Source organism: Sorex araneus, chromosome 11 (genome assembly GCF_027595985.1).
Source record: "Sorex araneus isolate mSorAra2 chromosome 11, mSorAra2.pri, whole genome shotgun sequence".
Taxonomy (NCBI): domain Eukaryota; kingdom Metazoa; phylum Chordata; class Mammalia; order Eulipotyphla; family Soricidae; genus Sorex; species Sorex araneus.
This window is the reverse complement of record NC_073312.1, coordinates 31,862,513-31,886,436: the sequence shown is the minus strand read 5'-3', so window position 1 is coordinate 31,886,436 and position 23,924 is coordinate 31,862,513. Positions and strand designations below refer to the sequence as shown.

The following is a 23,924-nucleotide window of genomic DNA, read 5'->3' as shown; positions in this document are numbered from 1 at the left end:
TTCACAGATGCCCCCCACGCCGGGGCGTCTCGAACGTGGCGTCCGTAGCCAAGAGGCCGGCGCCTCGGAGACACCTGCGTTCCCGGAGCCCTCGTGCCCAAAGCTTTCAACTTAGTGGTGACGGGTGACTTTGTCGTGTAGTCTCATGTTCCCAAGTTTCAGTAGAGCCACAGAAGAACTTACAGAATTGCACTTCTACTTGGTTAACACTGTTCCTAAAAACCAGCCAGAAGGGCCCTCCGGGGCTCCGGCCACGCCTTCCCCAGGCCAGCGATGAGGCGGTTTCAAACCTCAGCGACCACCCAGTCGGCAGAGGTGAGACACTGTCTTGGAGGGCCCCAAGAGTAGGGGGGCGCACACAGTGCCCCGTCAGTTTGTTCTCGGACCACTTTAAATCATCGACATGAAAGTGGTAAGGAAGCTTCGTGTACCCCGGCGTGTAGAAGGGGACTCCCAGGTGGGGAGCTGGTGGCCCCCTCCCCCAGCCTCTGTTCGTCCCCGCCCTCTCAGCACCGGCCTGGCGGCGCACCTCTGCTTTGTGGTGGCCTCCCGCTCCCACTCCAGGCTTTTCCCACTGTTCCCTTCCTGGAATTCCCTTTATCAGAGCCAGAGATTCTCCCTCGTGGGACTGATGTGTCCCCTTGGACTGGACTTGGGGTCCGGCTCAGACTTAGTTCCCCACAAGTCCTGAACTCGCGGCGCGTGGTGAGCCGGCAAACACGGCAGCCAACTCGGTGACTCAGTTGAATCGGGTCCCTTAGTTCCGTGTCTTAGATCCCTCCCAAGTGTTCTTCGTTCAGCGCCCATGGGAGAGAGCTACAGTGAGGAAACCTTTGGGAATGGTGAAGCCACAGCCTTGGCGGGAGTTCCGCAAGGTGACCTTAACCCATGCCTAGGTGAGGTGTGTGTGTTCGCGCTCTTGTGCCATTGTTTGTGCCTGACTCCCAGACCCATGCGTGTTACTTTATAGACAGCACGAGCTGCGTCACAAGGTTGCCTTCTGCAGTGTGCAGTTCCCGATTGAAGTCTGTTCTTGGGAGAACTGGTCGCTAGGAAATGCCCACAGTGAGAGAGTGTGTGCCCGACCCCAGAGTTAGTATGGAGTGACCCAGTTCCACCATTGGAATGCATGCGTCCTGGGAAGTGTCCATCTGCGGGCTCCATGGGTATCAGAAAGATGAAACATCGTGATTATTCCTTTGGTCCATTGACTCCGATGGTCCCTCCCTCCTCAGCTAGGGGCAGGGCACGGTCTGGACATGGAAAGAAAGCAGGTGGTCAGTGGTGGAGGTTGGGTGTGGGGTGATACTGAGGGTCTTCTGTTTCACCCACTTGGGGACCCCACGTAGCTGGAGAGGTACGAGGTGTCTGGGGTGCACTTTCCTGTTCCACCCGTTGTCGGTAATCGGGGCACAGCGCCCCTCAACACTGGGTTTCTCGGCCCCTTGTAAGGTTCCTGTGGCTTTAGTATCAGGTAGGAACTTGGGATGAATTGCTGAAGGCTTTGTGATTCCTTAGGAATGACAGCTCAGGGAAGGCAAGTGGGGGAGCGTCATGGTTAGGAGACTTGAATTGTTACTAGAGGTGGGAATTGTTTTCACTGCTTTGTACTTGTTCAAGCTGGGGCAAGTTCCAGGAACTTGAATGAAAATAGCTTTTAATTCCCCCCACACACCCACACCCACACCCACAGACCCTTTCCTCTCTCCTCTCTCCTTCCCCCCACCCCTTCCAACGTCAATTTATCAAGACAGAACTATGGTTTGGGGCACGTCGGGTGGAGAAGTTTCTCGGGTGGAGAAGTTTCTATAGGAAGTCCCTGTGCGTGGGCCTGGCTTGGTGAGTGAGTGGTAGGTACTCTCTGAGCGTTGGCCCCTGTGTCAGACCCCGCACAGCCCTCCTCCACCGCCAGGGAAAGGGGTCTCCTCAGACTGCAGGCCTTCCTACCTCTGTGCCTTCTCAGCTGCTCCCGCCCGTCCCCCAGTCTGCCATTACCATGGATCCTTCTTGTCCCCTGGCTTTTCTGCTCGTGCTCGTCCTCCTCTCCAAGAGTTCTCTTGAGTGTGGACGCCTGAGGAGTGGGGGTCCTTGTCCACTCTGCTCCCTGCAGTGTCCACGGAAAGAGACATTCTGCTGCAGACAGGCTGGAGGGGTGGAGACAAAGGCAACAGGGCAGACGGGGGAGGCAGGGGAAAGGGCCCGGAGTTGGAATCGGCCAGGGTTTATGAGTTTGAGGTCTCTCAGATCCACGCTGATTTTCATGAGTTTCTGGTCTTGAAGCGAAATGTTAAAATTGCCTCTCACTGTGCATGTCTACCATCCTGTGCGAGGTGAGGGTTAAAGACAGGTTCAGAACACAAAGAGGAAAGTTTTTTTTCTATGTGTGTTGTTAATTTACTTGCTTCAGTGGTGGGAAACTTGAAAATTCCAAAATCCTTATATCCCTGCTTAAGAGGCTGATTCAGTCGGGGCGTGTGTGTGTGTGTGTGTGTGTGTGTGTGTGTGTGTGTGTGTGTGTGAAGTATCTTGAAAGAGTAATTGATGGTTGAATATTTGGTACAGCCAAATTGGATGTTTCCAATTGGCAAGAAAGGTATGAATTTCAGAACTCAGGCCATAACAGTTTGGAAGACAAGACCAAATGAGGCGTTATGAAATGATTTTTTGTTCCTCCTATTACCTTTGTCTTGGGTTCATTGTCTCATTCTTTAACAATTTTTAAAATCTTGTGCCTAATATATACAATGGAATACTATGCAGCTGTTAGAAAAAATGAGGTCATGACGTTTGCATATAAGTGGATCTACATGGAAAGTATCATGCTAAGTGAAATGAGTCAGAAAGAGAGAGACAGACATAGAAAGATTGCACTCATCTGTGGAATATAGAATAATAGACTATAAGACGAACACCCAAGAATAGTAGAAATAAGTACCAGGAGGTTGTCACCATGGCTTGGAGGCTGTTCTCTCATTCTGGGCAACTCAGAGAAGGGAACAGCAAGTAAAATGTGGTTGTTGGTCATGTGGGGGAAAGATGATGCGGGCCAAATATAGACTAGAGACTGAACGCAATGGCCACTCAACACCTTTATTGCAAACCACAACACCTAATCAGAGAGAGAGAACAAAAGGGAATACCCTGCCATAGTGGCAGTGTGGGGTGGGGGGAGACGGGACTGGGAAGGGGGGGTGGGATGTTGGGTTTACTGGTGGTGGAGAATGGGCACTGGTGAAGGGATGGGTTATCAAACTTTGTAAGGGAGAAACATGAGCACAAAAATATATAAATCTGTAACTGTACCCTCACGTTGACTCACTAATTAAAAATAAACTATAAAAAAAAATAAATAAAAATAAAATCTTGTGCCTAAAAGTTTATGTTGCTTAATTATGAAGTAGATCTGTTCATGTTTACATTTGTGTAAAGTATTTTCTCTGAAAAAGTTTTTTTTTGATTTATTCTCTCAAAAATATTATTCTATTTAATTAAAAAAATGAAGGTCAGCAATAAAAAAAGACTTTAATATATTGATTTTACAGCCTGTCACTCTATTATATTCATTTGTTATTTCTAGTTAGATTTAACATAATCTTTTAAAAAAATTATTGAATCACCATTATATACAGTTACAAAGATTTCATGTTTGAGTTTCAGTCATACAATGATTGAACACCCATCTCTCCACCAGCGCACATTTTCTACCACCAATGTTCCCCAGTATCTACCTCCTCATCCCAACCCTCCCCCTGCCTCTGTGAAAGACAGTTTTCCCCCTACTGTCTCTCTACTTTTGGACATTATAACATACTCCTTATAGTTATCTATTTCTGGAGTTTGTTTTTTTTTTGAGGGAGGGTGGTGCATAGGCCACATATAACTGTAGCTCAAGGCTTACTCTTCTGTACTCAGGGATCACTCCTGCATGTGCTCAGGGATCTATATAAAATGCTGAGGATCCAACCCAGGTTAGCAACAGGCGAGGCAAGCACCCTACATGCTCTATTATCCTTATAATCCTGGTTATCTGTTATGATATCGTACTTTTCAGTATCTGAAACTATTAGCTTATTTTTTATTATCAATTCTCAGCTTGTTTATGCAGTTTTACGATTACTTCTAGCTTTTTATACTTAAGACATTTATTTAAAACATTTATATTCTTATTTATATTCTTAATGAGCATATTTAAGACATTTATTTAAAGTATTATCATGTAAATTTGATTTCTGGGCTTACTCAAGAATTTTGTGTCAATTTAAATTTTCAGCAATTAATGAGTCATACACCTTTGTCTCTTTTTAAAAAATTATGCTTTTATCTATTGGTAATAGATCATTAAAATATTATTTTAATAAGGTACCTTGACAAATAAGAAATTTCTCTTTTGGAATTACATTGTTGCTTGCTAAAATTTTGTTTAGTAATTTTATGTATCATTTTTGCCAATAGTTTTATTCTCATCTGTGTAGATACTTACATCTCTGGTTCTCTCTGTGATCAGTGCCCTTACACAAAGTTGCCCTTAAATGCCTACATTAAAAAAAAAAAAAGCAAAGTAAAAGCTGGCTTTCTGTTTGTATCCTTGGTGAAAGCCTGTGGAGAGGTTTATTAAGGCTGTCGGGATTGAAATCATAGCTATTCTCGATGCCACCCTCTCAGTGATCAGAACACAACTCCAGTGCTGAACATTCTATTTTGTCCCTTTGGGACCTTTACTTGTAGCAGAAAAAACAATCACACTTTCAGGAATTGTCTGTCTTGGAAGAACATAAGAATATATGGTCACTCTGTGTCAAATGTGTAAGACACTGATTTAAGCACTGCATTGTGTACCTGAACTGACCAAAAATCATCAGATTCAAGTGATCATTTAGAATGTGCATGGTTCATGGGGCTGGAGCAATAGCACAGCAGGTAGGGCGTTTGCCTTGCACTCAGCCGACCTGGGTTCGATTCCCAGCATCCCATATGGTCCCCCAGCACCGCCAGGAGTAATTCCTGAGTGCAGAGCTAGAAGTAACCCCTATGCATTGCCAGGTGTGACCCGAAAAGCAAAAAAAAAAAAAAGAATGTGCATGGTTAATAGTTGTTTCAGTGTAAGGACTGAGTTGTGGGAATTGTGTCTCTGCCATGTTTGTGAGGTTACACCAGTAATATTATTATAACAACATAGACTGCCTGGATCTGTGCAAGGGAAGACTTGCTGACTATTTAGATCTTCTTTGATTTCTCTTAGCATTATTTCATGGAACTGATGTTAACTTTGCTTTGTCCAGTTTAATAATGATAGATCATATGTTCATGCCCACTGCATCTCAAACTTAATTCAGGAAATGAAAATAATGTTTTGTGAGTCAAATTCTCTTTTTACTGCTATTAGAGGTTTTTCTAAAATTTTTAAATTTTATTTTGCTCTTGCACTTTATATACACACTGTGGTTTACAAAGTTGTTCATGTTGATTAGAGTTATTTTGAACTGAGAACTTTAAGTACTATATGAAGCCAATGATAACAAGGACATGATTATCAAGAAATTTCATTCAAAGAGTCTCGGGTCGGGGCTGATACCAGCTCGAGCTCCGCCAAGACTCAACCCTGGCGGCTACACTTTGGTGCGGCCGTTTTGCTGCTAATAGAACATGATCTGGAGGTCAGCTAGACTACTTATGGTCCCAGAAACTGCTTGCAGTCATGTCTGTAGACTGTGAACTAAGCTACTAAGCTATTGCCTCACGCCAGCTGAGGAGGGGAAATTATGCAATTTAAGACATAAATCTCCCTGGACTTAATTACTAAAATACAAAAATACAGAAATTTATTCTCAGCAGTGGAAAACTGATTATCAAATGCCTCCTTCTCAGTAGGACTGTTTTTTTTTGGGGGGGACAGGGAAACTCCAACAACAATAGTGAATTTTGTGTTGAAACATGGAATGTAACCAAGGTAAAGAGAAAATGAAGTGAAATTTATCAGTTATGCAGGCGGGGGTGGGGGGTGGGGGGTTGGAGGTATACTGGGGTTTTGGGCAGTGGAATATGGGCACTGGTGAAGGGATGGTTATTTGAGCATTGTATAACTGAGACATAAGCCTGAGAACTTTGTAACTTTCCAATGGTGATTCAATAAAATAAATTAAAAAAAAAGAAATTTCATTCAAAGGACAATTCTGCTTTATTGTATTTATACATAATATTTAATATACTTTTGCTCACTGATAAGTACAAGAACATAATAAAATTTATGGAAGCCAAGGCATATGTTTGCAAATACATAATCTTTGTATGTTAGTGAAATCTTCCACATGAAAAATTTCCCCTTACTATTCTATGTCACATCTTTATCTCAGTTCTTTTTTTCTTTTTATTTTTGGGGCCACACCCAGCAGTGTTCAGGGGGATACTCCTGGCTCTGCACTCAAGAATAACTCTTGGGGGACTCTGGGGGTGGGTTTTTTTGCAGTCTCTTTTAAACCTATATTTATTCTTAAATTTGTTTCCTAAGCCAAGATGCCCATTTCATTGAATGTGATATACAATATTTTATGATACTATATTGATTTTGTGAGTCTATTGTTTTGCTAGAATATATTAAAGGTAGAGCTGCCATATTAGCTATCATAGCATTTCAAAGTACTCTCAATATTGAATTCATTTAAGTTTTCCACTGAGAAAATTGTAAAATCTTGAATCAGACATTTGTATCTTCCATGACAAACATCCAGTTCAGCATTTTCTAATAATTAATTTTATGCTTGTCTACATTTAGAGTAGATTTATTATTATTATCACAAGTAATGAATTTATTCACTTCCCATTCAGGGACTATACTTAGATAAGCATAGTTTAATACAGTGACCCTGGAATATCAGAATCAAATGTCTCCCACTATTCTTCATCCACACAGATTATTTTATAACAAGCCTTAATTAATGAGTGATTCCTCTCACCCAAGATGATATCTACTATGCTCTTCCATCTTAGTTTGGGATAAGAAGGAGGAATAGAGAAAATAATGCAACTCAATTCTCCTTATTTCTCACTGATAAAGATTATGTTCATGACACATCTAACTGTGAAAAAAATCTAAGAAACAGAAATTCTAGATGAGCAAGGAATTAGATACTGGAAAATGACCTTCTAGTCATCTGATCTACTGGGATTTGTCATACCATATGTTAATATTTTCTAAAATGTAACCGGAATCTCATATGTTGGTTTAATTTTATAATATAAGCAATACTGGTCAGCTATAATCCTGGAAAATTATTTCTCAAATAATTTTATCAAAATCTTTTTTAGGAAAAACAGAGTCAAGAGCAGATATTTACTTTAGGAAATTTGGTGATCACTATGGTTGATCTATTTGGAGCTGGGACCGAGTCAACAAGCACCACACTGAGATATGCTTTGCTTCTGCTGCTAAAGCACCCAGATGTCACAGGTATCACTGGCATAGTTGACTGGGAGAATTTCAGAAGCATCTTGATAGACACAGCAAAGGCACACAGAGAGTCTTGTTTTTTCTTAGAAAAACTTCATTATTCAGTTGTCTGACTACTTGCTTAACTTCTCAAATGTAATAAAGAGAAAATAATGGGAATCTCTGCATACTATGAGAACATAAATGCGACAAACTAAATCATAGTAGACAGTAAACAACGAAAAAGAGAAAACAGTGATTAGACATCATGGGCAGTTATCTGTGACAGGATGTCCATCTTGAATTGGCAAGTACTACTTATTTGTTTTCATATGCAAAAAATAGCTTGAGCAGTACATGTATTATTATTATTTAGCTTTTTTGGTTACACCAGTGATGCTCAGGGGTTACTCCTGGCTCTGCACTCAGGAATTACTCCTGCCAGTGGTTGAGAGACCATATGGGATGCCAAGGATTAAGTCCAGGTCAGCCGTGTGCAAGGTAAATGCCCTTCCTGCTGTACTATTCCTCCCACCCCTGAACAGTACATGTATTATTAGAGATCTCTCCTGTACTGTTATAATACTAACAATACACAATTATGCTGCAACACCATATTTAGTCATTGTAATTTAATTGTTTGTGGACCACACTCGGCAATGCTCAGTGCTTACTCCGTACTCTCAGGGATCACTCCTGGCAGTCTTGGGGGAACATATGGGGTATCAGGGATCAAACTTTGGTTATCCACATGCAAGACAAATGCCTTACCTGCTGCACTCCAGCCCTTGTAATTTAATTTTAAACTGATAATTATTAGATATAAAATTAGTACTTTCTACTTTTCTTTTTAAACAAACTACAGTGTCTTAATTTTATTTATTTTTGAGAGTTTATTTCTGTTTTATTATCTTATGTGCTAACATATAGGTATTTCTGTTTTATTATTATATGTGCTAACATATAGATATGGAGAGATGTATCTTAAGTGTGAAAGAGTTACATGCATCAATAAATTCTGAGATATAGCTGATGCCTATAATAATGCTGGGACTTACATAATACTTTGCACATCCCCCACATGCACATATCGTGTACTTATCGTTCACTTTTTTAATGAGTCTTTACTTGCATCTCATCGCCAAAGCCCGAGAGTAGATTGATTGCATGATTGGCGGACACCGGAGCCCCTACATGCAGGACAGGAGTAACATGACCTACATGGATGCTTTGGTACACAAGGTCCAGAGAGTCATTGACATTGTTCCCAACGGTGTGCCTCATGCTGTGACCCATGATGTTAAATTCAGAAATCACTTTATCCCCAAGGTAAGATTTTGTTGTTGTTGTTATTCTGATCTCAGTGGTTCTATTGAAAAGGTATCCCTTTCATGTAAAGAAAACCCCTGCAGAATGATGTGTGTTCGCAGGCTCTCTGGGCAGCTCTCTCTCACTGCCTAATTTGGTGCTCTCAAGCCACTGTGTATGGACAGGACCGGGACGGTTGTAAGTGATGGGCAGGTGAAGGAAAAAATGAGGCCCAGGCTGGTTGCTGATTAGTTACCATTTATTCAATCTCTAATATCTCTGTGCTGCATCTTGCATCCTGGCCTCTCCTCTGTTCTCTGGATTCTGACCATCCCTGCTTCTCTCTCCACCCCTATTTATCTCTCTCCACCTTGCTTTATTTATCTGTCCCCACCTCGCACTCTGGGCCATAACACCCAGTCTGGGAGCAAAAACAACATAAGAAATCCCTTCTTTACTGTCCTCGGGCAGAATACGTCATAAGGTGTTTATCTCCTTTAGTTATTTTTGTATGAACACAGTAAGAGATACTTTGAAGCTTGTAGGGCAGGTCTCCTGGGAACATCTTGTCACAGACTCAGACTACAGAGCTCAGGCCAGATTAATCATTCCTAACCCTAACAGGGTCCAAATATAGTCATTACTTTTTGGATCATGACAGCGTATGTCCATGACCAAGCTTTTAACTTACAGTTAAGCATTAGGCACTTTGGCCAGGCCCATCTTGGTGCCAAGGAAGCACATAGCTCACCAAGGCCCTGAGTCCATCCAGTTCTCCTTGGGACCCTGATTTTGAGGGTGCTAGGAAGTAAAGGCAGCTGAGGCTTAGGTCTAAAGAACAGATGCCCAGGAGAAAAATATTATTCAGAGTCAAATGACTCCCGTATAATAAAAGCATCGCATTTACTATGTGCCCATACAAAAAGGACATTGTTCTGAATAAACTGTACAAAGGACTTAAGGAGACGAGAAAAACAATATAAGTCAACAGAGCACAAAGAAAGAAGTTACAAATAAATACAGAGGAAAGGGAGCCCTGTGATGGGAACAACCCAATAAACCTAAAGTATCTGAGGCTATGTTATCCTACACTTTCACATTATATACCAAATCATCTAAGAATACAAGAGTGCAAAAAGTTGATGAAATCAATCTGCATATTGGTGTTGGTATCAATGTCTATTATAAGATGATGTAATAGAGCACATTACATTAATGATTTTGTGGGTTTCCTCCTCCTGTGTAAAGGACATTTTCCAGTACAGGGGCTCAAAAAGTTACCATCATTTATTTATAAAACTTTATATATTTAGTGCTTACATTTAAGTCATTTTTCAATTCCGGTAAGAATTTTTTAAAAATTATTGTAATCAATGTTTGCAATGGGTTTAAATTCAGATAAGAGTTTACATAAGTTTTTAATTACACGGTGGTATAATAGTTATGCTTCTTTTTATTTCTTTAAAAATACTCAACTGTTGCCCTGCCACAGAGGTGGCGTGCTGTGGCGGGGGGGGGGGGGGGCGCAGGGAGCGGAGAGGCATACTGGGATCATTGGTGGTGGAGAATGGACACTGGTGAAGGGATGGGTAACCGATCATTGTATGACTGAAAGGCAAAAACAAAGGTTTGAAAGTATGTAACAGTACCTCATGATGATTCACTAATAAAAACTTGAAAAAAATCCAACTGCTTGGAACTGGAGCGATAGCACAGCAGGTAGAGCGTTTGCCTTGCACTCAGCTGACCCGGGTTGATTCCCAGCATTCCGTATGGTCCCCTGAGCACCACCAGGAGTAATACCTGAGTGCAGAGCCAGGAGTAACCCCTGAGCAATGCTGGGTGTGACCCCCCAAATAAAAAAATATATATATATATGTGTATAGGGTCTTCTTATTTTGACTTTTTAAAACTTAAGTAGAATTTTCTTATATTACTTGCATAAAACATATGAGGAAACAATTTTTAAATAGTCACAGAACTTTTACATAACAACATTAAAGGATGGAATTTCCGAGATTTACATGAAAAAGTTTCAAAAGCTAAAATCAATAGAATAAATATGCTTAGCATTGTATAATATATAAATACACGTATATACATTTATATGCATTTACGCATATATAGGCACCTATCAACACCTTAAATACTTCAGTGAATATATTTAGTAATAATTTATTTTTGTCTCAAACAGTATTATAGCATCCATACTCAATTCGTCATCAATATATTAATATTTCACTTTTTCTTTTCTTGCCTTGCACCCGGCTGAACTGGGTTCAATCCCCAGCATCCAATATGGTCCTCCGAGCATAGCAGGTGAGACCCAAAAAAGAAAACAAACAAACAAACAAACAAACAAACAAGAAACCTGGTGTCTTAGATGAAGAAATTCTATGATGAATTCTTGTTTTTTGTTTTGGCGGCAACACTTAGTAATGCTTTGGGATCTCTCTTGGAAGTGTTTGGAGGACCTTATGGGTGCTGGGGATGGGACCCAAGTTTGCCCAGGGTAAGATAGGCATGCCACCAACTATGCTGTCTCTTGTTGGAATGGATCTTTGGTCCTGCTTATGATCTATTTTTTCTTAGGTCCTTTTTAAGCTTTTTTTTTTTTAAATTAGTGAATCACCATGAGTTACAGTTACAAACTTATGAGCTTTCATGTTTGCATTTTGTTTACGTCCTTCCACCAGTGTCCAGTCCCCTCCACCAGTGTTCCCAGTATCCATCCCACCCTCCCACTCCATTCTCCCCACCCCACCCCACCTCTGTGGCAGGGCATTCCCTTTTGATCTCTCTATCCTTTTGGGTGCTGTGGTTTGCAACAGACGCACTGCGTGGCCATAGTGTTTGGTCTATGTCTATTTTCAGTGCGCATCTCCCATCCTGTGCAGTTACTCAAACCACACTTTACCTGGTGTTTCCTTCTCTGTGTGAGCTGCCCCTTCCGACAGTGTGTGCGACCAGCTTCCAAGTCTTGGAGCCAACCTCCTGGCACTTATCTCTGCTATTCTTGGGTGTCAGTCTGTTATTTTATTCTGTTATTTTATATTCCACAGATGAGTGCAATCTTTCCATGTCTGTCTCTCTCTTTCTGACTCATTTCACTAGCATGATACTTTCCATGTTGATCTACTTATATGCAAAGGTCATGACTTCATCTTTTCTAACAGTAGCATAGTATTCCATTGTATAGATGTACCAAACTTTCTTTAACCAGTCATCTGTTCTAGGGCACTCGGGTTTTTCCAGATTCGGGCTATTGTAAACAGTGCTGCAATGAACATTCAAGTGCAGATGTCAATTTGACTGTACTATTTTGCCTCTCCTGGATATATTCCCAGGAGTGGTATCACTGGGTCAAATGGAAGCTCAATTTCTAATTTTTTGAGAAGTGATCATACTGTTTTCCAAAAGGGATGAACCAGTCAGCATTCCCACCAGCAGTGTAAGAGGGTCCCTTACTCCCCACATCCACGCCAACAGTGGTTGCTTTTGTTCTTTTGGATGGGTGCCAGTCTCTGTGGTGTGAGGTGGTATCTCATGGTTGTTTTGATCTGCATTTCTCTGATGATTAGTGATGGAGAGCATTTTTTCATGTGCCATTTTGCCATTCGTATTTCCTCCTTGTGAAAAATTCTGTTCATTTAATTGCCCATTTTTTGATGGGGTTAGATGGTTTCTTCTTGTAGATTAAAACTAGTGCCTTGTATGTCCTGGATATCAACCCCTTACCTGATGGGCATTGGGTGAATATTCTTTCCCATTTTGTAGATTGTCTTTGTCTGTAATAAACACAACAGCATGGTAGTGGAACAAAGGCAGATCTGCAGGCTGAAAAACTGGCCCAGAACAGACCACAGGAATAAATTTAGCTTTCTCAAGACTCTTTTTACAGGAGCCCGCATTGCAGAATAACTTGATTTTCTGCCCCTGAGCAAGGAATTCGGATACAGGCACCCTGGGTCGCAAGAAGGGTGGTGGTCAGACCAGATAACCAGACCCATATCACAAGATCCGTATCACAAGACCCATATCACAAGACCAAGGACTGCCCCCAGAACTGGGACATTCCTGAATATTGGCATGAATACTGATGTTTAAAACCATAGGCTAATGAAATGGAATGGTTAAGAAAGTTTGTAATATTACAAATCTATTGGCTATGAAATGTGCGGGCTTGCTGTGATGGTCGGGGAAGGCCTATATAAGATCTCTTTTGAAGAAGCTTGGGGTCTTTTGCCCAACCTGCTGGACCTGCGTGTCCGCGTAGATGGCTGGGCCCTGGCTAGCCAGTCTTATAATAAACCCTGCTTGCTGTTTGCAGTCTCTGGAGTCTCTTTGTCGTTATAGGGAGATCTCGATCCGCGCCCTAACACAGACCAATGGAACAAGGTGGAATATCCCTACCCACAACCCCAATTGTATGAACACCTACTCTTTGATAAGGGAGCAAGAAATGTCAAGTGGAGCAAAGAAAGCCTCTTCAACAAATGGTGCTGGCATAACTGAACAACCACTTGAAAAAAAATGGGTTTAGATCTTGACCTATCACCATGCACAAAATTCAGATCAAAATGGATTAAAGACCTCAACATCAGACCAGAATCCATAAGGTACATTGAAGACAAGGTTGGCAAAACTCTCCACAACATTGAAGCTAACTTATATTCAAAGATGACATGCCACTAACATGTGAAAGACTAACGCCCTACTGTTATGCTATCGCTCCAGCCCTACAGAGCTATTGTTATTAAAATTGCATGGTAATGAAACAAAGACTCTCAGATCAGCAAACTATAATTTTAGGTCCAGACATTAATTTCAGATGTATGGGCAGTGAATTTATAAAAAAGGACCTAGGTTCATGAAGTGAAGCAAAAATAGCCCTTTAACAAATGGTGTCGGAAAAACTGGTTAGCTAAATACAAACAAATGGAAAAAACCCTGGAACCCTTCTTCACACTGCACATTACAGTTGATTCAAAATTGGTTAAAGAAACCAATATAAAATCTTTATTCATAAAATACATTCAGGAAAACATAGACAGAGCTGCAAGATCTTGACCTCAGAGGAGGTTTCAAAGATATGACCCCACTGGCAAAGAAAACAAAGCAGAAACCATCAAATGGGAGTATATCAACTAAAATGCTCCTTCACTGTGGAAGAAATGAGGTGTAAAATAAAAATAGACCCAAATTACTGATAGAAATTCTCTGAATATTACATATGAGATAGAGAGCACAAATCATATCTATACTATATTATCACCCTGAAAGCTCAACAACACAAAATAACAAACAACCCTATCAAAATGGAAAGGGTGAATGGACAATTTCTTAAAGATGTATAAAGACAGCCAAGACACTGAAAAAATGTCACATCATCACAATTAATCAGGGAAACTCAAATCAAAATGACAATGACATCATTTTGCATCAGCAAGGATAGTTTATATAAAAAGGTCTGGAAACAGTAAGTGTTGACAAATATGTGGTAAAACAGAAACTTTTATCTGCTGCTGTTTAGACTGTTGCTTACTTCAACCTCTTTGGAAAATGGTTTGTACAAGTTTCAAAAAAATTAGGAATACAGTTTTTGTTTGACCCTGCAGTTTTATCATTGGCCACTATGACCAAAACATGTAAATATTAATCAAAAAGACACATTGGGGTTTTAGTGCCACCAACAGCCCAACCTGTACCCGAAATAGACGGATAGCAAAGTGCATCCACAGCCTGATGGTGCCTTTAAGTTTTAAGTTTCTGATACTCCCAAATTGCTGCTGTGCCTCTGACCAAACTCTAACAACTCAGAACCAAGTTTACCCATGTTCAATTCCTCCACCCTCTCGGAGAGCCCAGCAAGCTACCAAGAGTATTGCGCCTGCATGGCAGAGCCTGGCAATCTATCCGTGGTGTATTGGATATGCCAAAAACAGTAACAATAAGTCTCACATTGAGAGACGTTACTGGTGCTCGATTGAACAAATCGGTGAACAATGGAATGACAGTGACCATGATAGTTCTGTAATAAAGATTAAAGTCTGGAATGAGATGTTTCCCAAATACTTTTTTCATAGGATTATATTGGATATTTTGTGAGTATTAAGGTTTTATATAAATAATAGATGTACATAAAATTACATAGAAATTTTTATGATCATGGTGCTGCATCCATAAAATAGATTGGGTAAAACAGTCATTTTTACAATGTTGATACTGCATTGAAAATATCATACATGATGACCAAGTAAGATTGTATTTATCCCAGGGAAGCAAGTTTGCTTTAACATAAATAATTCTGAAATTCACAGCAAGTTTGTTTTAACATACATAATTAATGTGATTCACAGCAATATTAAGAGGATAAGAACCACATTATTATATATATTTATTAATTTATTTTTATTAGTGAATCACCGTGAGCATGCAGTTACAGATTTACATATTTTCATGCTTGTGTTTCAGTCATACAATGCTCAAGTACCCATCCCTCCATCAGTGCCCATTCTCCACCACCAATGATCCCAGTATCTCTCCCACCGCCACCCCTTCCGACTCTGTGGCAGGGCATTATCTTTTGTTCTCTCTCCTTTTGCGTGTTGATATTTGCAATATAAGTATTGAGTGGCCATCGTGTTCAATCTATAGTCTACTTTCAGCACGCAACTCCCATCCTGAGCAGGTCTGATTATATTCTTAGATGCAGAAGAAACATTTAACAAAATCCAATCATCCTGGTAGAGACTCTCAACAGAATAAGGGTTGAGGGAACTTATATCTGTAGTGTAAAAGCCTTACACAATAAACTCATGGATATCATTATCGTTAGAGGGAAAATTGAAAGGCTTTCCCCTTAGTTTAAGCACAAGACAAGTATTATATGAGAAATCCTTGACACAGCAATTAGATAAGAATATAAAACAAAGGAATTCAGATTAGTAATGAAGCTATATGATTACCATGTAAATAGGACATCATGTGGTACAAAGACAATCTAAAGATTCCACTAAAAATGTCCTAGAACCAATAAACCATGAGGTTACAGGCTACAAAATCAAATGAACAAAAATATTGCATTCTGATGTGTTAACAAAGACATGGAAAAGAGAAAAAATAAGTGATTCCATTTTTATTATCATCTCAAAAATAGTTAAATATCTATGAATTCATTTTACAAAGGAAGAGAAACACCTAGTTAGTGAAAAATTATAAATCACTTCTAAAAGAAATAAAAGGGGTCTCAAGAAATGAAAACATAGTCTAGTTCATCAACATTGTTAAAAAGCCCATCACATGTTTTTTAGTTAAGAAAAGGAAATATGTGACAATACTAAATACTAGTACTTGGTACTGTGTTATTTAATTGGTACAAAGGTAGTATTTTTTATTAGATTATATTTTATGTATAAAAATCTTATATGCAGATAATACTGAAATCTTCAAGTTTCATACATATTTCCATTTTATTTTTTATCCAAATTAGAATTCAGTGAAGATATAAATAAGATAATCCATCTGATAGTGTAAGATATCAGTGTCCAAATAAGCAGGATGGAATCCAAGATCTGGTATTCTAGATCACATGTATTCAGTATTTAAATGCCACTGAATACCTCATTATTTAACATCACCACCACTAGTTTTATACTTATCGTTCTTTATTTTTCATTTTATCTGATGCAAGGTTCACTGACATTTCTTGGAACTAGGTTTTTTTAAAAAAATCTGTAATAATGAATTGAATTATTTTGAGTATTTCTTACAGCCTCACAACTTCTTCCAAACTGAGTTTATATTTATTTCAGGACACAATCATATTAACCTCACTGTCTTCAGTCCTGCATGATGACAAAGAATTTACCAAACCAAAGGTGTTTGACCCTGGTCACTTTCTGGATAAGAGTGGCAAGTTTAAGAAAAGTGACCATTTCATGGCTTTCTCAGCAGGTAACAAATGCTTAATTCCTTTGTACTTGGAGGACAAGGTACACTTTGGGAACTAGTAAAAACTCATGTAGTACCCATTCTATTTTTATAAATTTAGCCTTTATGAAATTACAAAAGTTATTCATGATTGGTTGGGGAATTGGAACAATAGTACAGAGGATAGAACGTTTTCCTTGCACAAGGCCAACCCGGGTTGGATTCCCAGCGCCCGCACGGTCATGTCCCTTGAGCATTTCCAGGGGTTATTCCTGCTTGCAGAGCCAGGAGTAACCCCTGAGCATTGCCAGATGTAGCCCCAAAACACACAAAAGTTATTCTTGATTGGGTTTCAGGCATACAATGTTTCAACATGGATTCCTTCACCAGTGTCCACTTCCCTCTCTCTTGCTCTCCACCCCGAACCCCATTTACCTCCCATACACTAGTCTGCTCCTACGAGAGGTGCTTTTGAAAAAAACTCTATGTAAGTTTTTGCACTGTGATTTACAGTACTGTTGCTGATAGAGTTTCATACATACACCTTACTACTTTTCGGCACCATCTCCTCCTGCGTGAACACTCCCCTCCACCGTAGATATTTTGCCCCTCCCTGTCCTATCCCCTAGCATTCTCAAGTGGCACGTTTCCTACTGAAGACCAGTTGTCATGTTCTTTGTTTCCACTGTCTTTAGGCATATGTTGTCCCAGCAATATGGTTCTTTATATCCTGCATATGAGAGAGATCATTGTGTGTGTATCTCTCTCTCTCTCTCTCTCTAGCTTCATTTAACATGATACTTTCCAGGTTTCTCCATGTAGCAGCAGCAAATTTCTTTATACTTTCTTATGTCTGAGTAATAGTATATTTTGTATATGTACTATAATTTCTTTATCTAGTCATCTATTCTTGGACACTTGTGTTGGTTGATAGAATTGCTGTCTTTTAATAAAAACATAAATCTTAGTATCCATGCAATTTCCTTTTTATGATAATAATTATTGATCCAGATCACTGGATCTTTGGATATTTCATCCAGTTTTTCAAAAGGTTAAAAAAGTTTAATCTAATTATTGAAAATATGAATGAAGGGCATACTAAAAATAACAGTGTAGTAAAATTTCTAAATTTCTTAGTTTATTGAATTTTCACAAAGGAAGTAATATCAGAAATGCGAGGTTATAAAGAATGAAAACAAAGTAATGGAATAACAGAGTAGGAACAGAAATTTCTACTAATGCATGTGCATTTCTAGAGAAACACTGATCAAAATTTTAGATGTAAAAATAGCAACTATAGAATTATCTAATGAAGTGTTTGGCATAATATTGAACCTCAGTAAATATTTACTTAAAGAGAAATATGTGTTTAGGTAAGTGGATAGCATATGTATTTACCTTTTGACCATCTGCCTATTCAAACTTCTGTCTAATGCAACTGTTCATCATATAGGTATTGCATATTCTCCTTCTCACAAGAGAAAAAATATTCAAGAAATTTTTGCATTCTGTGTTTGTTATTTTCAGGGAAACGGGCATGTGCTGGAGAGAGTCTGGCTCGTATGGAGCTGTTTTTGTTTCTCACCACCATTTTACAGAATTTTAACTTGAAATCTGAAGTTGACCCCAAGGACATTGACACCACTCCAGCTTCCAATGGATTTATTTCTGTGCCTCCAAACTACAAACTCTGCTTCATTCCTGTGTGAAGAGTACAGACCATTTGGTTTTTACTGTGATGTTATCTATAACTTCTACTCACTGTAGGCTGGGTTTTCCTCCTTTCATTTTTATCCATTATCTGAAATTGCCCTGTCTACCTCTTCCATCTTCATTGAAAACCCAGAACAACCAATTTACATTAAAAGAGAGTTTCCGGGGCAGGAATGATAGTATAGCGGGTAAACCATTTGCCTTGCACGAACCCAGGTTTGATTCCCAGCATTCCATGCGGTCCCCTGAGCACCCCAGGACAAATTCCTGAGTGTAGAGCCAGGAGTAACCCCTGTGCATCGCCGGGTGTGACATCAAGAGAAAAGAATAAAATAAAATAAAATAAATTTAAAATAAGAGAATTTCTTTAATCTCAATGCACATGTATCAGTTACTTCATTAATCTATAACTTTTGTACTGGCCACTATATATAATAATATTTACTTAATATTGAGTAGTTCTAGATAGACAATATGACAGAGGAAGATGATTAATATATTTCAAATTATTTATAAATATATTTCTCCTCTTTATGTTCTAAATAAAAATTATAGTTTGATGAGCCAAGTACTAGATTTTATTCCTTTTTTCATAATTCAGATAAGAAAAGAAGAATGAAAATGAGAGGCTAAAGAGATAGTAAGCAGGGAGGACATTTGCCTTGCATGCAGTGGACCTGGTTTTAATCCTAGGCACCCCAAATAGTTCTAAATGTACCATCAGGTATAATCCCTGAGGAGTAAACCCCAATGAATGAGCCCCAAGCACTGCTGGGTATCCCACCCTCCAAAAATGAAAATAACGCAAAAAAGATATTTTGACCTTAATAATGATTCACACAGGAAGGAGTAAAACAGAATAGAACAGGCTTAGTATTATTGAGAGATATTGATACCAATTTTGAAAGTGTGGGAAAGCTGTTCAAAAGCAGCTTTATTCTGTAAGGAGATATTGAAATAAGTGATGGTGATGCATTTTACCCCCATAAGCCATGAAGACTACCAAGGAAAATAAGAGCAGAAATCAATGAAATTACATGCATACAATCAATATAGGAAAACAATGAAAGCAAAACTCTTTAAAATAGTTAATCATGTTGATAACACCAGACTACTCTGAAAAAAGAGAGAAGATACAAATGTCTAATACCAAATTTAACACGATATCATTGCTTGATTTCACTGAAATTAAAAGAATTAAGAAAACAAGTAGTATGAGCAAGTTTTTGCCCAATATTTGATAATGTATATAAAATATCTGCTCATCACACACTTAGTAAAGCACTAAATTAGAAGATACATGAAGCATTCAAAAAAGTAATAAGAAAATAATAGCTCTATAAAAAAATGGAGAGAATAGATGAACAGACATGTCCTCAAAGAAGGCACCCAGATATCCAATAGGCATATGGAAAAATGTTCTACTCACCATTAGAGTTATACAAATCAAAATGAGTTTTTACTTCACACCAGTGAGATTGACACACATCAGAAAAAGTAGGAACGGGGCGGAAGTGATAGTAAATAGGGCACTTGCCTTGCAGACAGTCAACTGGAATTTGATCCCCAGCACTCCATATAACCCTCCAAACTCCACCAGGAGTGATCCCTGAGCACAGAGCCAGGAGTAAGCTCTGAGCACTGCTGGTTGTGCCTTTCATCCCCTCCCAAAAAACAACCCACAAAATAATAAAAATAAACAACCACTGCCACCAGGGGTGCAGAAGTATAGGAACACTCATGAGTTGTTGGCAATGCCATTTAGCTAGGAAGCTGAACTCAGTCAAAATTTTGCTGCCAGTTCAGGACTTAGTAAAAAAGCGTTTAGTAGAGTAAAACTTCACTTCTTCATATATACGAGAAGGTGCACATTGGCATCCTAATCTGGTCATGAAAATCTTAAAATCGCTAATGCACACATCAGGAGTAAAAATATAAAAGGAAGCCTTTCAACAACTATTCAGGCCATTAGGCAACATTTTCCTTGGTGACCCTGACAAGAACTTCAGGTTACCAACAATGGAAAAAAGTGAACTGGAAATTAAGAAACGAGGGCCAAGCAGGTTGATCAGATGCTGTTTATTCTATTTTCTCCTCGCGCCTGTTCCAGTCTCTCTGAGCTTCCCATTTCTCCTCTCTCCTCTCTCTCCTCACCCCCCCACTTTCCTTCCTAGCACCACACTCCTCCATCCCTGCTCTCTGGATTCCCCTCCTCCTTCACTAGTCTCCCCCTACTTCTCTCTCTACACATTGCCTGCTAGGGTACACCCAGTATGGTAGCAAAATCAACATAAGAAAGCCCTTCCTGAGGTTCAAAGGAAATACCACCTAGGGGCATTCCAAAGCCCTTTTTGACTGCCAGCATGTAAAATACCTCTTAAGGTGTTTTTCTCCTTTCCTCAGTCCAAAAACTCCATCAACATCTTAATACTAGCTATGTTTGTATGGACACTGTAAGAGATACATTGAGGCTTGCAGGGCAGTTCTCCTGGGAACAACTTGCAGACTCAGACTACAGCGCTCACGCCAGATTAATCATTCCTAACCCTAACAGGGTCCGAATCTAGTTATTACATTTCGGATCATGGCAGCATTTGTCCATGACCAAGCACTTAATTTATAGTTAAGCATTAGGCACTTTGGCCAGGCCCATCTCGATGCCAGGGTAGCACATAACTCACTGCTTCCCCTGAGTTCATCCCATTCCTCATTGGGACCCTGCTTTTGGGGGTGCTAGGAAGTAAGGGCAGCTGAGACTTAGGTCTAGAGAACAGATGCCCAGGAGGAAAATAACATGTAGAGTCAAATGATTTCCAGGTTACAAAAGCATAGCATTTCCTACAGTCTTCTTGTGCCCATACAAAAGGACATGGCTCTGAATAAACTAAGCAAAGGACTCAAGGAGAAGAGGAAAACAATATTAACAAGTCATTAGACCACTAAGAAAGAAGTTACAAATAAACACAGAGGGATGGGAACACTGTGATGGGAGTAACCCAATAAACCTAAACTACCTGACCCTATGTTATCCTACAACAGTCCAAGCTGCATACTGAGAGTACGTTACAATATTTTCTGGTTCAGAATAATTTTGTAAAAGAGAAATAATTGCAAACAATTCATTCTTCTGAAATGATTTAGATGGAGTTTGTAAAACCTTGTCATTTTGCATATCAGTAAAAGCAGTATTTCCTTCTTGCTAGCATCTGTGAAGAATGTAACAGCGGACTCAATAAGTTCAGCTTTTACAATGTTAGGCCAAATTCAATTAGTAAATTTAAGAAATTGAAAATGTTTTTATTCATATTTTATTTTTAATTTTTTAATTAGTGAACATCATGAGGGTACAGTAACAGATTTACACATTTTCATACTTGTGTTTCCCTCATACAATGTTCATGCACCCATTTCTCCACCAGTGTCCATTCTCCAAAACCAGTGAACCCAGTATTCCTCCCACCCCCCAATCACATCCCCACCTCCCCTCCCAGCCCCCCAACTCTGTGGCAGGGCATTCCCCTTAGTTCTCTCTCTCCTTTTGGGTGTTGTGGTCTGTAATAAGGGTATTGTGTGGCCATCGTGTTCAATCTATAGTCTACTTTCAGCACACATCTCCCCTCCCGAACAGGTCCTCGAACCATATTTTACTTGGTGTTCCTTTCTTTATCTGAGCTGCCTTTTCCCCCAGCGTGTGAGATCAGTTTCCAAGCCATGGAGCCAACCTCCTGGTACTTATTTCTACAATTCTTGGCTGATTGTGAAAGGAGGGCAGGTTAAGAGTCAAGAACTGGAGGGCAGGTTAAGGGTTAACTGCTGAAGTTGCCCTTTGTAATTTCTTGACTGCTTTGAAAGATGTTGTCACCAAATGGGCCAACAAACTGCCCCTAGGAACTGTATACAAACATCTGCTCCTGAGCAGTCAACAAATGTTGAAATTAGCATATTAAGTGAAATAGGTGTGGTTTTCCCTTTTGTATGGTTTTCCTTTGATCCAATACCTGTGATTTTCTTTGATATGTATGATTCTCCTTTGATCCAATACATGTAATTTTCCCCCAATCTGTGCGATTTTCTTTCTATAGGTAAGATTCTCCTTTGATCCAATACGTGTTACTTCCCTTTTGCCTTCCAAAAGGGTACAAAAACTGTTTGGTTTTTGGGTCTGGACCCTCGGCTCTATAGTTGCAGGGTCCCAGCATGTTGGCTTGAATAAACCCCGTGCTTTTGCAGAAAGAGTTGTCTCGGCCCCAGGTAGAGATCTGCTCGAGGTCTCGATCCAATACGTGTGACTTCCCTTTTGCCTTCCAAAAGGGTACAAAATCTGTTTGGTTTTTGGGTCTGGACTCTCGGCTCTATAGTTGCAGGGTCCCAGCATGTTGGCTTGAATAAACCTTGTGCTTTTGCAGAAAGAGTTGTCTCGGCCTCGTTCCTCTCTTCGCGCCTCCCCAGGTAGAGATCTGCTCGAGGTCTCTCCGACCTTAACAATTGTCTCCTGTTATTTCATATTCCATCGATGAGTGCAATCTTTCTATGTCTGTCTCTCTCTTTCTGACTCATTTCACTTAGCATGATACTTTACATATTGATCCACTTGTATGCAAAGTTTATAACTTCATATTTTCTAACAGCTGCATAGTATTCCATTGTACAGATGTACCAAAGATTCTTTAACCAATCATCTATTCTTGGGCACTCGATTTTTTTCTAGATTCTGGTTATTGTAAACAGTGCTGCGATGAACATATAAGTGCAGATGTCATTTCGACTATACTTTTTTGTTTTTCCAGGATATTTTCCCAGCAGTGGTATTGCTGGGTCAAATAGGAGCTTAATTTCTAATTTTTTGAGGAGTAACCATATTGTTTTCCAGAAGGGCTGAACAAGTTGGCATTCCCACCAACAGTGTAGAAGGGTCCCTTTCTCCCCACATCCACGCCAACAGCGGTTGCTTTTGTTCTTTTGGATGTGTGGTATTCTTTGTGGTTTGAGGTGGTATCTCATAGTTGTTTTGATCTGCACCTCCCTCATGATTAGTGATGAAGAGCATTTTTTCCTATGCCTTTTGGCCATTCGTATCTCTTCCTTGGGAAAGTTTCTGTTCATTTCTTTGCCCCATCTTCTGATGGGGTTGGATGTTTTCTTCTTAGAGAGTTCAACCAGTGCCTTATATGCCCTTGATATCAACCCCTTATCAGATGGGAATTTGGTGAATATCCTTCCCCATTCTGTAGATAGCCTTTGTATTCTGGTCACTGTATCTTTTGCGGTACAGTAGCTTCTTAGTTTAATATAGTTCCATTTGTTTATCTGTTTCCATTTGGTTGATCAGTTGCGTGTCATCTTTGAAGATACCTTTAGTTTCAATATCGTGGAGGGTTTTGCCAACTTTGTCTTCAATGGACGTTATGGATTGTGGTCTGATGTTGAGGTCTTTAATCCATTTTGATCTGACTTTTGTGCATGGTGTCAGGTCAAGGTCTAAGCCCATTCTTTTGCATGTGGTTGTCCAGTTGTGCCAGCATCATTTGTTAAAGAGGCTTTCCTTGCT

General features: G+C 39.7%; 1 pseudogene; it reads left to right on the top strand.

Moving 5' to 3' along the window:
• The first annotated feature begins 805 nt into the window (after window positions 1-805).
• Window positions 806-18,372, top strand: LOC129399298 (cytochrome P450 2C42-like; annotated as a pseudogene).
• The last annotated feature ends 5,552 nt before the right edge of the window (window positions 18,373-23,924 follow it).